The sequence below is a fragment of the Bradysia coprophila genome (genome assembly GCF_014529535.1).
Source record: "Bradysia coprophila strain Holo2 chromosome IV unlocalized genomic scaffold, BU_Bcop_v1 contig_81, whole genome shotgun sequence".
Taxonomy (NCBI): domain Eukaryota; kingdom Metazoa; phylum Arthropoda; class Insecta; order Diptera; family Sciaridae; genus Bradysia; species Bradysia coprophila.
Genome location: NW_023503375.1, coordinates 258,946 through 276,194, shown reverse-complemented (window position 1 = coordinate 276,194; position 17,249 = coordinate 258,946). Strand labels below are relative to the sequence as shown.

At 36.4% G+C, this 17,249-nt stretch overlaps 1 long non-coding RNA gene across 1 annotated transcript; it reads right to left on the bottom strand.

Annotated features, from left to right (window-relative positions):
• Window positions 1-8,181: 8,181 nt before the first annotated feature.
• Window positions 8,182-16,942, bottom strand: LOC119072175. The gene is made up of 3 exons (XR_005086802.1): window positions 16,932-16,942; window positions 16,229-16,234; window positions 8,182-8,448 (listed from the first exon to the last, which is right to left on the bottom strand). It is a non-coding gene; the product is annotated as an uncharacterized LOC119072175 (long non-coding RNA).
• Window positions 16,943-17,249: the final 307 nt, after the last annotated feature.

Sequence of the window (17,249 nt, the reverse complement as noted above, 5' to 3'; positions counted from 1 at the left end):
GAAAAATTATTTAAAATCATTGTTATGCTGTACTAATGACGGTCTTGGGAGGACGTACTACAGGTGGAGTGTATGCACTGGTTGGTGCAAGTATACCTCCACAAGATTTATGACCAAAAATATAGTGTTCGCCTTCTCTGCAAAATTGATGCTTCACGGGACTGACTGTGTAGTGTTCTAGCCTGCCTCACCCACTATTGTTTCACATATATAAGATCCCAGGTCTTCTGTGTGGCAAGCCTACAGAAATTGTAAGTCTTCGGAAAAAGGAAAAAAGTAGATAAAAATGACTGCACTTCCAGACGCTGTTTCAGTAGCAGAGCCCCTAGAAAGAAAGTTAAAATTTTCAACTTTACAGTAACCTTTTTCCGAAGACTTGCAGGTTTTGTAGGCTTGCAACACAGAAGTACTGGGATCTTATATATGTGGAACAATAGTGGGTGAGGCAAGCTACAACACTACACAGTCAGTCCCTTGGAACATCAATTTTGCAGAGAAGGTGGACTCTCTGAACACTATATATTTGGTGAGCAGTCTTTTTTTTTCGCTTGTCAATAAAAAGAAATAAAACGGTAAAACGTTATTAGGTCCAAAAAAAATGTTTTTGTCATAACTTTTGTGGATGTATACTTGCACCAACCAGTGCATACACTCCACCAGTACGTCTTCCCATGACCGACATTAGTACAGCATAACAATGATTTTAAATAATTATTTCTTGAGTTATTGCTGAAAAACTGTTCACGAGCCTTCACTTTTGAACACTTTGCACCGAAAACAAACAAAATTAATCGAAAAAATTTGAGATGTGACTTCTCTAGAATTCAAAGATGAATCCAACGATCTATCACTCATTTGAATTGGAGAACCCGTGTTCCCAAAGATAATGAAATAACCTGCAGTTTTTGCGATATCACGAAAAGCTTAAAAATAACTGAAATGTCACTTCGCAATCTGTTGACAAATGAACAATGAAAATGTTATGAAAAGAATCTTGCATATGTCATGTACCAAGAAGGCGGATATCAAAAACGGTGGAGGTACAGCCGATCGTCATTTTGTTGCACAACATCTTATGATTAGAATTTTGCTATTTTGTCCAATTTAAACTCAACAATCAACATACGTTTTTACCGCTTTTGTTGGTTTTTTTCATCCAATTCATTCCATTCATTCTATACATGTATTTCATTAGCGTTTTACATTTCTGATTTCTCCCATTTCACACGAACTTGCTTCTGCTTCTCACGTTTGAAAGATCAGAAAAGCATTTGTATTTTACATTTCTTGGGATGAAAAGTAGAGTTTTCGTGTGAATTTTGTTGATCCGAGTCGTAGCCGAGGTCAATAAACACGCGAAAACGAGACATTTCATCTTTTTATCCCGAGTGGTTTTTGCATGCTTTGGAAGTCGAAATTAGTACGTGAAACATGAAAAGTACCGTTTTTGACGCATGTAGTATGTAAAATATAATGCACAAAAAAAAACCTTCTAAATTGCTTACTGCCTTTGCGATCAAATCAGATTTGATCTAAACTGTTCTTTCAGAATTTTGATTGACGCTACCTAGTACTTCTTTAACTGCTTGGACACGCAAAGTATATGGTGCCACCACAAGCAGATAATGAGAACTAACCACTTGTATGTCAATGGTGCCAATCGACAAAATCAAAAATGAAATTGAATTCGTTGGTTCAATTGAATGTGGGAAGTGTGTAGGATGTAAGAGGAATGAATCATACAATCCCATAGTCATAATATAATTGAGTACCTGTAAACAATCACTCTTCGAATTTGATCGATCACGTTGCTTTGCATTTTTTTAAAACGAATGCTGTAATAACTCATACGAATTTCATTTCAACACTGGTTTGAGTGTTGTAATAAGCCATGAAAACGGGTGTTGTAATTTTGGACATTTCAATCTAGTTATCGATATTGAAATCCGTCGTATTTCAATTCTCGGTGGCACAAAGTCTGTTTTTCGTGTAGTTAATTGGCCGCGGCTACGCCTCAGATCAACAAAATTCACACGAAAACTCTACTTTTTATCTTTTTATCCCTAATCATGTAAAATAATAATTTTATGCAATAGATGTCTAGATTGTCACTTAAGTCCAAGTGAAAAAAAATTTTTGAAGTGAGATATCTCAAAGTCTAAATCTGTCGAAATCAGATATCTCAAGTCTCAAAATCTATTGTCTTTCAAAACTCAACTAGATTTGAGATATCTGATTTCGCCAGATTTAGACGATTGTGAGAACTTTTTTTTTACTCGGGAGGCCGCAGACCGAGTGTGACAACACTTCGCACATCTTGTGCCTAGTAGTTATTTATCTACCAAGGTAGGTATTTTTGTTTGCACTAGATGTCGATTGTCGACCCGAGGCGAGGCCGAGACAATACGCGTTGAATGAAAGCGAGTAGTCAATGCTTAGTATATACGCTTCAACAATACGTTCGGTATAATTGTGTGACTCTATAGCCGAATGGTTATAGTCGCTGCTTTGTGTTCAAAAACCTTTTGGTGACGATGGTTCGATTTCTGGTCAATGCAAGATTTTTATTTATAAAAATTTAGCCTTCGTTGAAGGTAATAGGTTCTTTAGCGTGCCAAAAAAAAAATCATATTGCACTGTGTCCGGGAATACAGTGAAATAAATACCTTCAAAACGACATTAAATGGATGCATGGAAAGGTGATGATTATGGACCGGAATTTCGAAAGCATTTATTACCGAGATATATATAAGGTTTTTCTCAAAGAGATTATTTCGTTTGCTATAAGGAAATGTTTTTCTTTTTCGCATAAGCACAAAATACGAGATCAAGTTTCGGGCAATCAAATAAAATGAGCATTGCAGTCCCGTCTACCAAGCTAAACCTTCTATCACCAGAAGAAAGCTAGGAATTGTGATTTCGTTCGTTGCTGCTATTCCATTTAATCCACGTCAGCGTCTTTACGTTTGGAAGAAGTTATAATAATTTTGTTTTTAAATTGTCATCCTCCATCAAAAAGTTGTGTATAACAAAATCCCTACAAAACATTTATTTACGATTCCATACGAGATTCATTATACGTATGTATGTTCGGGTATATCAAGCAAAATCAAATCATTTCGTTTACGTACGATAAATAATTAAATAAAACTGACACACAAGATTAGAGGGTCTTAACCCATTAAAATAAAAACAGAAAAATGTATTTAAATCAGTAAATACTGAATTATAGTACATTACCACTCACCGTTGGTTTTATAAGATGTGTACGTATATCGGAGTGCTTGCGTGTGTAGTAACAGTGTCAAATATGATACGCAGTGTGGCAAACACCCCAATATCATCTGGGAATGTAATATTGCTTGTATTGTGTGCACTTCTACCGTGGTGTATATTTTATGCCACTCATCTTCATAATATTCAAAATTTGCAAACTTTAGATGCCTATGTAGCATAAGACGTTCTATGCAACTCGATGCAAAGTGCTTTTTTAGGCTCACGATGTATATTATGACACACGGTCTGCGGCCTCATATTACACATCTAGAGCTTAAAAAATTACTTTGCACCTCAATTGCATAAATAACTATTACAACTCTGGGGTAAAAAATCATTTTTCTCAACTCAGTGACGAAAATCAAAACTTTAGTTGCATTTATTGAGAAAAATTTTATATGGATCTCGGTGATGGCACAAGATGTATAATTGTGAATCGAAGACCGTAGGAATATGTGATTATTGACCTAATATCAACCGACTTTTGTATGTAAATAACTATATTCATGGCAATACATACACACAACGTATGTTATAAACATATATCACATCGCATACCATCATATCAAATGACATATACATAGCAAACATAGCAAATAGATAATCGTGGAAAATATTTAAGCCCGAAACATATATAGTTTTAGTATACCATGCGACGTCAACAATTTAATTGCAACCCTAATTTGCCACTAGTACCCCATTCCCTTCATGAATCCGTTTGAAACGAGATTTTATCTGTGATGCATTAATCCAATTCGATTGGATTATACACCGGCCGTAGAATAAATTTGCGTTATTCTCTTTTTTTGCATTTCAATTGAACGAATATTTCGCATACCCTGCAAATGTAAATATTAAATCAAAGCATTTGACCAACCCTCGGATAATATAGTGAGTTTATGTAGGGTTAACGAAAAAAATAATTCCAAAATAGCTAACACATCCGACCAACCCAACAGTTGCAAAGAAATAATCAACTTCTAGACGAGGAGGGTATTAATGCGGTTTTTATATGTACAAATTTGTTGAATCATAAACGAAATGAAAGTAAATTTTCATGCAGTTTGATAGCCACACATTCCGCTACATGCCACAAGCGACTATATGGTAAAATCTCCACAAAACTGACCACATTGGCAAACCAACAATATTCAAACAGTTACACTGTTACACGGAAATGAGTCTTATTAGTATGTCAATGAGTTTTGACGACTTTCCGTGATGTGTTTCGAGTAAAAGTTTATTTTACTTTGACTGATTCTCTCATAAACCGGAAAGTTCACAATAATCTCTGCTTTTAATAGAAATAATTATTCCGAAAGGAAAAAGCTCTCGTTCGCACAATTCCCCAATGAGACATTCGTCCGTTCTGTTCAGCAGATTCGTTGCTTTCAAACACATTTCACTCTTCAGACATTCCTTCATTCCTTGTGTTCTACATAAATTTAGGAAATATCAAACATACGAATAACATCCCTTAATATTCTGATTTTCACCGAATGGACTTCCATTAAATAGCATTATCCCAAGAGCCAAGAATGGTATGGATGTAACATTATTTTTTTAATGTCACCAAGCAAGAGATTTTCTATCACCTTGCCGTCATATACTGCCTACAGAAATGACACCGAAAAAAATATGAAAAAGAAATCAGCTCATGTCTGAAATAAGTAACCATTAAAACACCCCCCTCAAAAATATATTGATCGAAAGCTTATCCAATAATTTCAAGCATTAATTTAAAACTTTTATCTCAAATTCGCAGATTTGGCAAATTTCTCAAAAGTATTAATGTGTAGGACGAAATTCTTCCACTAGATAATATGAAAAATCGCATTGTGTTGTCCTCGTATTAAAACACATTCGAACGGAGCATAATGAAATAAGAGAAATACCAAGTCAAGAAATAATATAAAATGAAAGAAAATAGACCGAACAAGGCCAATCATGTCAACGTAATTGTCATTGTCTATGTAGGTACACACATATTGAATGGGGCGAATGGCACACTGGCTGACGGTGGTGGGAGTTACGGAGGGAAGTTATGTCGGTCTATTATGTGCTGAAGCTTATCATTCCCAGAAGAAATAATTTTAACAGACTGTTGGAACTTTTGTATTCGGTATATACCATAAAGTTTTCGAAAATGTTTGTAATTAAAAGTTTTTAGTCATTTAGAAGAAAGTTTTCAAATTGTTTTTTTTTTATATTTATTTTTTCCCTCCGAAAGGTCCCTGTCATTTCGGAATACACATTACAATGGAAACGGGGAACGAACAAACGAGTAAATAAAAGTTTTCCAGTGTATGCAACATTATCAATCTGCGGATAGTTTTTTTTTTTCATTAAATTATTGAACTTCATTGTGTGTGTGTGGCATTTTCAATCACATTACATTTTAATTGGATGAAAATTTGCAAATTTTTGATTGGAATGTGAAAACGATTTATTGATAATCATATCGCGTAAGCATGATACGATATTAGTGTAACGACGTTCAGTCAATGACAATGTTGAACATGTTGAAGGAGGGAAAATGAGGCTGAGAAGGTTTTGCAATAGTTGGTCGATCTTCTTAAATGACTTTGACCGGGGCAGATCGTGAATGTAGAGATTGGAAAACAAATGACAGCACGGACCCTTGTGCTGATGGTATTGTTAAATTTTTTGTTTTGGCTGCGTTGGTCAATCAAAATAGATTTTCACATTCAATTTTGATGCTTTAAGGACTCATTTTATAAAGAGTCGCATCTACTCCCTTTATAATATAGCAATATTTACATCCCTAACCATGTTAATAATCGTGAACGTAGTAACCATTAGAAAAATCTAATGTCATTCTTAGTTTAAGCTTGCTGATTAGTTTTAAAGTTTGTAAATTAGATTTAGGTGCACGATTTAGTCCTAAAAATAACCTTTAGAACGTTTATGAAAAAATGAAAAGTTAAAGAATTTAAAGCGACAAAAACAATTCAAACAATTTGAATTGAAGCGGTAAAAATAAAATACGAAATTACCTAAATGAAGCATTCACGATCCAAATTCTGTTAGAGGGACACCTGAAGTGCGGGTAATTAAATGATAAAACGGAAATGAAAAAGACGCTAAATGATTGTCAGATCCGATGTTATCAAAATCGTTATTCTTTTTTTCTATCGACTACTAAGCTGAACGGTCATAAAAGTGAAACCAAAAATACTTCTTTATGCATAAGACGATAATAGTAGATTACATTGGATGCTGCGGAGGTAGTTCATTACATGAGGGATCAATTTTGTGATACGAGCCGAACTCACAAGTGTGGTTATAAGCAACAAGCTTTGGAAACGGTTATTTTGACAAGTGTAGACGAGTCAAAATAACCGTTTCCAAAGCGAGTTGCTTAATACCACACGAGTGAGTTCGCGAGTTCACAAAATTGATTCCGAATGTAATGAACTACCAAGCAGCATCCAATGTATGCTGTTTTATTGCCTATCCACCCGGAATATTGTTGTTACGAGTACATTTTGAGAGTACATTGGGAGACCGTGTGAGGGCTGCGTTGAAGATTGTGGAAAAGTGGTGCCACGAGAAGGGCCTGAGAGTGAATCCTAGAAAGACCGACCTGGTGCTCTTCAGCAGAAGACGCACTGGATCGGAACTTGTGGGTAGGATCAGGCTATTCGACGTCAACGTGGAACTCTCGCCCCAGGTTAAATACCTGGGAGTGACGCTTGATAGCAAACTTAACTGGATTGCTCACGTCAAGGACAAAACGCAGAAGGCTTTGACGGCTTTTTGGATCTGTAAGAACTCCTTCGGGAGGAATTGGGGTCTGCCGTCGAAGGCTATTCTGTGGCTCTATGAGGCCGTCATAAGACCCATGATATGTCATGGGTCGGTGGTGTGGTGGCCGAGACTAGACATAGAGAGAGCGCGGAAAGAGCTAGGGGAAATTCAAAGGCTAGTGTGCATTTGCATAACTGGAGCTATGAAGACCACAGCTACCGCGGCCATGGAGACACTGCTGAATGTACCACCGCTCGACCTGATAATTCAGGCTAGAGCCTTCGCCACGGCGGATCGGTTGGTGCAAAATGGCTTGTGGACTTCTAACTTCCGGGCAGGGCATGGGAAAATATGTGGCGTGGTAGAAAGCCCAGTTTTCGGTATGCCCAGAGACCGGATGACACCGGTGATTGACTTCACGAGGCGATTCGACGCTACCTTCTTAGGCAGAGCAGACTGGCTTAACGGCTGGCCTACTGGCCTATCAAGGGGAAGTAAAGTCAGATTCACTGACGGTTCGAAAACTCCAAATGGAACAGGAGCTGGAGTGTATGCCCCCGAGACGGGGCTAGGCAATTCCTTCCACCTGGGAGAGATCGCCAGCGTACCTCATGGCGGCACTCATGGGAGCACATGAAACTCTGCCTATAGGGACGCAAGGCGAAGAGGTCCTTATATGTCTTGACAATATAGGAATGATCAAGGCACTCGTATCGCCCGTAGTCACCTCCAAGCTGGTGAAGGAATGTAAGGAATACCTGAACCTTCTTGGTCTGAGCAATCGGATCAATTTGGTCTGGGTACCAGGACATTCCGGCGTGGAGGGAAATGAGGAAGCAGATAAGCTGGCCAAAGAAGGCTCGGCGACTCAGGCAAACGGGCCAGAACCGTACCTTCCGATTCCCCAGTCAGAGTGTAAAAGAGCACTGGAAGACTGGGTTAAGCGTAAACACGCAGAACGCTGGGAAGCGTATAACGGAGGCGTTCACACGAAATGCTTCTTCCCTAAGCCTAACAAAAAATGGGCCAAAGATTTGCTCAAAATGGACCGAAATCGCATTAGAAGAGTAGTAGGAGCGACTACGGGACATTGCGGGCTGAATCGGCACATGCATAAGTTGAGGCTTTCGGACACTCCGAGATGTTCCTGCGACCTAGAAGAAGAAACGGGTGCACACTTGATATGTGACTGCCCCAAATTTCTTCAACTAAGACGCAGGATGCTCGGAGACTACGAGGTGGTTCCTTCGGAAATTGCTGCAATAGGACCTGACATCTTAGACAGGTTCCTATCGGCAACAGGAAGGCTACCATGATTTACATGATGACCGGGAATGGAAACAAAGGATCAACAGATCTGTGTTTCGAGATCTTAAATGATCGTCCCAAACTGATAAATCTCTACGAGTACATTTTCCCACCCAAGGACCTGAGAGTTCAAAACCAAAAGTGTTCCTGGAACACTGTTCCAGTAGACAACTGGCAGACTCTTGAATATCAAAAGATTATTCTAAATTAATGCACAATTTCACAACATTTATGTCGCGCTATTTCATTCACTGCCAGACTAAACATAAATACTACCGATACAACAAAAATATCTGTTGTTGCATTGAAACGTTTAAAAACGAATCTAGTCTGCTGATGAAATCGGCTCACACTTCTTCATTATATTAATCCCGAAAGCATAACTGGCAACACTACTGTTTTGGTGACATGTTGACCAACTACTTCGACTGTTTTGTTTTTGTGAAGTGCTAGATTAATATTTTGCGTAATATTTGTCGATTTTGGTGGTGTTTCAATAAATTTTGCTGTGAAGTGAAGTGAATAGATGATAATAAAAGTAAAAGTGTTAGGTGTTTTTGAAAATAAGTGAAAAATGCAAAAATAAAATTGTGCGGTCATTGGTGTTCGTCGAAGTTGAAAAAATTGAAATTATGGCTATAGACAAAATGGCCGTCCCTTTTATTTTTGTATTTTTAAATTCATTTTTTTTTTCGAAAGTTTTAATGAGTTTGCTTAGATTGGTGTGCACTTAATTCAAGTGACAAAGTTTGTGATATCAAAACTAAAATAACATCGCAATAACATTTCAGTGTTAAAGAATATTTCATGTGATACATTTTTACTGACAAGTGATACATTTTTACTGACAAGTAATAAAAATCTGCTGGTATGTAATGAAAATCTCCTGATATGTAATGAATTTTCATATGAATATTCCTTCACTTGTGATGTAATGAAAAAGTTCCCATATGTAACGACCGCTTTCCGCGGGTGGGAAATGTACTTGTAACAACAATATTCCGGGTGGATAGGCAATAAATAGTTATTTGTGTATCTGTTTTGGACGATTGTTTTTAGGCAATTTCGCGAGTTGTAGCACGAACGAAGTGAGGGCTACATGCGAAAGTGCCTAAAATCAATCGTCCAAAATAGATACTCAAAAAATTTTTCATGTTAGGGGTCGAAAACCCGAGAAAAATCTCAAAACTCCCTCATTTTCGGCCCCGACTCATGAAAAATATCTAAATATCTAAATCAAGGAATCGAATACACACAAACGAAAGACCAAGTTTATCCTTCCAATTACTGTAATATTTCGCGAATTACACCCACATAATTTTGAAAACACACACATTTTATGTTTCTGTTGAGTTTTTGATTTCTCCATATAAAAATGCATGCAAAATTCCCAAAAACAAAACAGTGAAAAGTTAAACATTTGCACTTCAGTGAGATATAAAGGTTCCATAAAGTCTTCTGGACGATCAAAAGTGGTTTCATTTCGGTCCTGGCTGAGAAATGATTGGATTGCACAACAATTTCGTCAGGCAATACGGATAGCAAATATTCCGCCACGTGGGATTGCATTATCCATATCGATCCAATCATCATCATTCTAGACGCTAACGGGAGATCAGTGCGTAGACTGATATTCATGCGCATAAATAAAACGTGAAGTGATAAAAAAGTCCTTTTGAACGTGGATAAATTGAAGTTCCAGATCTGTATGGAACACGAAAACGAAAATTGGTCAAATTAAGCGAGTGTTAGAGATCGCCCAAAACCACTTACAGTGGAGGTGTGACGCAAGTCCTGTTATCCACTTACAAAAGAACTGATATCGGTGTAGGTGACGCTTACAGATTCGACACGCAAAAAGGTATACGTCACAAATGGCAGCTGATAAGGAAAGTACACGAAAGTTTTATCAACAAAAATCTTACCAGAAAAATTTTAGGAAGAAAATTATTATAAAAAAGTTTGCGTCAAAAAATGGCAGATGTTGACGAAGGAAAATTTTTAAAATCTACTGTATTTTCCGAGTTATGGCTGACATAGCTCGCACTTAAAACGCTAATAGCTCCCAAATAAGCGACTTTTTAGAAAAACCATGAAACACGTATCGACTAGAATCTAAAACTCTATAACTTTGTCTTTTAAACGAACTTTCTATCTGCTATATTTTCCGAGTTATGGCTGACATAGCTCGCACTTAAAACGCTCATAGCTCCCAAATAGACGACTTTTTAGGAAAACCATGAAACACATGTCGATTGAAATCTGAAACTCAATAAATTTGTCTTTTAAACGAACTTTTTATCTACCATATTTTCCGAGTTATAGGTTCCATAGCTCAATAGCTTAACACGCTCATAGCTCCGAAATTATAAGCTTTTATAAAAATTCCTTCAAATTAGTTTCTTAGAATTACGTCCTTAACATACCCTGAAAATTTTAGCCAAATCCACCGGTAAATTAAAAAGTTTCGCGGTAACAAATTAACAGAGTAACAAAGGTTGGTAAAATTCATCAATTTCAAAATCTATGAAAATGAATTTCTTCATACGATTTTCCAAAGTTTGAAAATTAATATCTCGGCCAAATCTGAACTTTATGAGGCGTGTGATAGCTCGTTGAACTCGTATGGACGCCCAGATTACGAATAAAATAAGTAGGGGGTAGTAGGAGCGGAGGGGGAAAAGTCAAAAAAGTTGTGTATATGTTCCTTAGTTCTCCGGAAAAATTGTTTGACAAATTTTTCAGTGTGAACGGACTTGCGTCACGGCCCTTCACTAACGTAGGGCCATGATGAGTTCAAATCCATTTAGTCGAAAGTCAACCCATTTAGTATAAGATACCAAGATTAGAATAAGCGTTATAAATTGTTTTTTGAACGTTGTATTGCTTCGGACACACCGATCGTAAGACTAATTTTAATTTTTGAAAATGAAGAATGCAAGATATGAGAAATCAAATTGAAATTCGGAAATAAAATTTCTGTTGTACGCACCCAAATTAAATTATCTTGCGTATGAAGCAAGCGTTCAACGATCTGAACTTCAGGACCGAATTTTTTTTTAAATAAAGAACGTCAGATTTTTTTGACGCTAAATGCCACACACTAACGCTAACGCTAAATCCGTACTTTAATTGCAAATGCCGACGATAAACGCATCATTAATGAGTTAGTCGACGTCATGTTGCTTTTTAATTTAACATCTGTAACGCCACTAAGAATCAGGCACTTTTTCATCTCTGAATATATCAGCAATCGCTGTTTCATTTGTTGACGATAATGACGACAGTACCAAATGAACACTTCTATCTGATTCTCTCCTATATAGAAAAGTATGTGCTTCAACAATCGAAACAGAAGAATTTGACTAAATATTAGGTGATTACTTTAAACAAAAGATGTAATAGATTATAATAGTTCAAAGACTACTTGTACAGATGACATTCGTACACATTTTCTTCCTGCTTCTTATTTCTGCAGATTGTTCCTGAGACTGCAGACTGAGGTGTAACGTTTAAAATCTCAGTAATGACGGGAATAGATTACAGGTGTTCGTAAAATAGTTTCACATGACCCCAATGACTACTTATTTACAATGCTACGAGAAGATACGTACAATATATAACTTTAAAATTTATGTTTTGAAGTGAATCTCTGTGGAAGAGAGTCGTTCTAAACGAAATTATGAATTGAAGTAGCACTACATTCGACGTAAATCAACTGCCTCGAGACTATGGCACTCGGACATTGTACAACAGCAATGTTTTAGCCAAAATTATTCTAATGATTTTTATTTGGATCGTACGATTCGCAACAAACAAGTGTCTTTTATGGATAGCGAAATAAAAAAAAACATTCTGCAGACATTAAAACCATGTTATCCAATTAACATCTAATTATAATAAATAATTAAATTTCCTTTTCGTATTTATTATTAGCCCACATTTCTATTTGTATTTCCATTCCTTTGACTAATCATTCACATTTAATTGACAAAGCGGTTTACTTTGTACCTGCAAAAACTGGGTTTTCTCAATACACTTCCTGACTCTGCCACATTTGTACGAACACACTTTTGTTTGGTATAATATTTATACACATTCAGCTGCTGATTTATACATCATTCCTCTACCGTCTTAACAATTTTCCCTCCATAACTACGTGGAAAACGAGGTATACTTTTGTTACGAATACACAACGCAACGGTAAGCAAAAGAATGAGAAAAGCTCCGGAATATAAATTTACTTTGTTCTTTCAGGCGGTGTGGATTTTGCTTTCCACTAATGTTTGACTCAATTTATTTTTGCCGAGAAAATGGTCTTCACAATTATCGTTCGTTTAGCAGGTTAACTAGTAGTAAACTATATCTGACAAAAATTGCAAACATCTTCACAGCCACCAAAACCAAACACCTCTGTTTAACCTTAATAACTCGGTAAAGACGAAAAAAGGACAAGAAGAAAATTCTTTTTTTACGTCGTAATGAGCTTTTAGTGTTCACATGTGTTGTGTATGGAACACCGTTTCCAGATCTGATTTATTGAGAAGATAACATTAGATTAAGGTAAAGAGAAGAAAAATAAACATAAATTTCATTCTCGTACACTCATAATCGGAAAACAAAGGCAACGATCAATGCTGGAAAATAATAAATCAGACGCAAACTATGCAATATGAGGCGAAGAAGCTTTTAATTATCATAATGGAATTGAACCATTTTTCATGTGAGGAGTGTGAGGAGAGAGAACAGTATGCTGATGCATATTATGCAAGAGGTGGGAATGGAATTACTCGAAGGATATAGTTGGTGAGTGCATGACCTTTCACACCACCTTTTAGTTTCAAGACTTTGAAAATTGTTGGTATAGCTGTGCAAAGACTTACGACTTTGACTAATTCTTGTCGGTGTAAGTAAAACAAGTTATATAAAGACGAACAAGTACATGTAAAGTTTTGTGTTAAGCTAACAGGTGCTACAACTCACTAAAAAACCGCAAGCAAAAGACAACGATCTTAGCTCAATATTATCTGGCACTATCCACAGCAACAGCACTGCAGATGCTAACGCCTGGCAGTCTGGCTACAGTATTTCTATATAGCAAAATATATGTTAAGACTAATGAATCAATAGACGTGTTGAAATCAAAATGTGATCAAATGAAGTAATAGACTTGACAATTATAAAAGTAATTACATCCATTCAGTAACCGACATTAAGTATTACAAATCAGCACAAATAACGGTTCAGTGAGCTGATTTAAAAATTAGCAAAAATTTCAAGATCTCAGTGCTTCAAGGATTGGTGGTAGAATATATAAAAATTTGCGTGACAGGACAGGGTGTTCTCTTTTCTCTAAATTGCGCTGACAAACATATTGCAGTGGCAAAATTTCTAGCCTAGCCAATATGTGTCTTCCCTTGTCCTTTACTAACGACAAAAAAAAGGAGATTGCATAGTTTCTTGTCAGTCGGTAGATGCAACCAAAAATGTGAATTTCTAAAATTGTTAGTCCAGTCTAACTCTCGGCTTATGTAAAATAACAAGGAATAAATGCACCTGCCTGGGAAATGCCCTTAGAAAAATTGGAAAATCAAGTACCGAACATATATATACGTACGAAAGCCAATAGGACGGTGGTGACTATTTTATAGATGCGAAGTGCAATGTATCTTATATTATTGAATTTTTACGCAAAAGATGACAAAGCCACAATTATTACGGACGGGATGGCTCAGTGGCTACGTACTATCCTTCCGTCAAAATGATCCGGATTCGAATCCCGTGTCAGACAATTCTAGCGATTTTTCTAGCTTCATAATTTGAGTAGTTGCAATGTGTTTGGTGGCTGCAACGATGTTACATACTGAATGACTCGTATGACGTAACCCAAATACGATGAGTTGTGTGCATAATATCTAACCTATATTAAGGCAAGATGTCAATTAAGGCCCGTCATAGGAAAATGACAGGACAGTTTCCCGAGACTGTATGGAAAATTTTATCACAAAAATTCAAAGAAACTCACCTCTTATGCTTTCCATTGTATTCGGGCATAGTCTCTTTAAATCACCAAGGCATATTTGAACACTGAACACTTTTTACTCGATGCAAAAACAAAAAGTCTTTTTTGTTTTGTCGCGACAAAAACACAGAAAATATATCGACTCAACTGTGACACTCCGCTATTATAAATACTAGAATGAATGTTTGCTGTGTTCACTTCGGCGGTAAAATATTTTCATTCAAAAAAGTGTCCGACACTTCAACGATGGTAGACATTTATTAAAATTGTAACCTCTCCCACTTCTTTAGTCAGCTAACAAGACTTCGCTGAGTCTAATTATGCCATCTCTTCGAACAAAAATATCGGCTGAGGTCGAATAATTCTCCGCTGAGCTTTAAAAAACCTCCGCTGAGATCTAATAATTCTCCGCTGAGCCTTGACAAAACTCTCATGAGCTCTAATAATTCTCCGCTCGGCTTCAGTAAGAGTCCGTCAGGCCTTAACACGTTGTGAGGTAATGAAGCTAAGCGAACACTCAATAAGCATCAGCAGATCCGCCGAATTGCAGCAAACATTCATTCTAGTACTTATAATAACGGAGTGTCACAGTTATGTTGAAATAACTTTTTGAAACTTTTTGTTTTTGCATCTAGTAAAAAGTATTTAGTGTTCAAAAATGCCTTGGCAATCTAAAGAGACTATGCCCGAATACAATGGAAAGCATAAGAGGTGAGTTTCCGTGAATTTTCCACACATTTTCGGGAAACTGCCCTGTCATTTCCCTATGACGGGCCTTAAGTACCTAACTTTGAGAGTACTGGCATACTTCAAGACCGAAAATTCCACAGTGGTGCAAGTACAGTACCCTGATACCACTATACCATTTTGCACAGGGAAAAGTCTAGTGAATCATAATTGAAATGAACTTCATCACACATGTCGATGGCGCATGGCGTGTGGTTCCACTAAGCTGGACAAATTTAGTATCGCACATGTATACTTAGAAAATGGGCAATTTAGCAACGTTATATACCTAAACCAACCCATCATGGAGCGATGTGTTGCTCAAACGACTGTAACCTCTTAATAATGTTTCCTACTGTTATCACAAACGTCTTCCTACTTGTATATTGAGTTGATTTGTATTTGTTATTCTACTTACTGAATCATTAATTACCTTGTCCTTAAATTGTAAATCCGGTATATGTAAAAGCCTGTTTTGGATTTTATTTGGAAATCAATTTACTGTTCCGCGGGTATTATATATAATATTGAATCCGCCAACTGATGTGGTTGTCATTTGTAGCACATTTCTACGAAAAATCTTTCTTTTGGTTCATTTTTTTTATATTTTCTTCGCCTTCTTCTTTTTCTTGCCATCTTGTATATACTTATGTCTATCAGAAACAGATAAACTTTGATACAAATATTTGATTCACTCCTTGGCTGTCTAAATATAAAATATGGAAAAGGAAATTGTCATAAAAGGTAGCTTTGATGTGTTTGCTTTAAGAATTTTTCATGTCGGATTAGATATATGTTCATTTCTTGTCGGAGGTAAACTCTGCTGTGTACGGAGTGAGTTTACGAGTAAGATCTAAAAGGTTTTCTTTATTTGTACTATGTGTGGTGTGCTTGTGTGTTTTAGAAAAGCTTTCAGAGCTATTTTGTTACTCGGTAATAAGTGTCGATCGTTTAAAAATAAAAAATAAAATGAGTTTCCATCGAATATGGCAAAATGTATTTATACGAACCAATGTGCCATCCCACGAAGCACACACACAATTTTGCACCAGTTTTAAACATCAATTGGTAAGCCACGATGGTGATAGCGATAAGCTAGTTAATATTTCCATTCAAAAAGCAAACACATTTCTGCTTAATTAAAAAAGCGTTTACCAGCATAAGCGTTGGGAGAGAGAGAGAATAAAAAAATGACTATCCTCATTCTAAATAGGATGTGATGGTGTGCAATAATACCCAAATGGGCTACAAAAAATTATATAAAATCGAGATGGTCAAAAGCATAATTGCCGATTAACCAGAAGCATTAGTTTTATCTTTACCCTAGGCATTTAATTTTAACGCTATATGGGATACTATAAAATAATTTTTCGTAATTAAATAAATTTGGTTTTACAAAAGCAAACACCAGACAAAATATGTTGCTGTATGGGAATGGATTTTTTTATTATTATTTTGCGTGCAAAAATAAAAAACCAGAGTTCGTTGTATTTAAACGCAATATGGTGTGGCAGTAGTATTGGTCATTCGACCAGAAAATAAATAAAAATAATTAATTAAAAATTGTATTTAATGTGTCATACATATATTATAGTTGGTTGGACAATGTTCGACGGTATATACGCGTTTGTCTATCCAGACACACAGCATGTAACCTGTAATTGCTTTCCAAAATTTTAATTTACATTTTATCGATTTGTCACCGTTTTTGATTATGAGATTACATAGACAGTTTTTACATCGAAATCCGGTAGAATTTTAAACTTTTAATTGTACGCTGGCTGGTTGGATCCTTGTCAAACATTTGCCAATATAATAACTTAGCGACAGCATTTCTGACCGATTTTTTAAATTCCAAGAAATTCAAATTGGAAATTCAACGGGCCATCGCGGTTTGCATCCCTTAAGGGATGGTTAAAGAGATTGACAGTTCACAACTCAAAACTACGCCATCTGTCGAGGGGGCGTAATACTAATGTCACAACCAAATCAAATCAATTAATAACCTTGATTTCTCGTTTCGCTAAACAATAAGCGTCGGAATTTTTCATTGGCCATACCTGCGCAATTACTCTACTCGTTACCTTCTTCATTGCATTCCAAAAATTTTGAAACAGCACACAATTTGGTCTGATTTTGTACACAT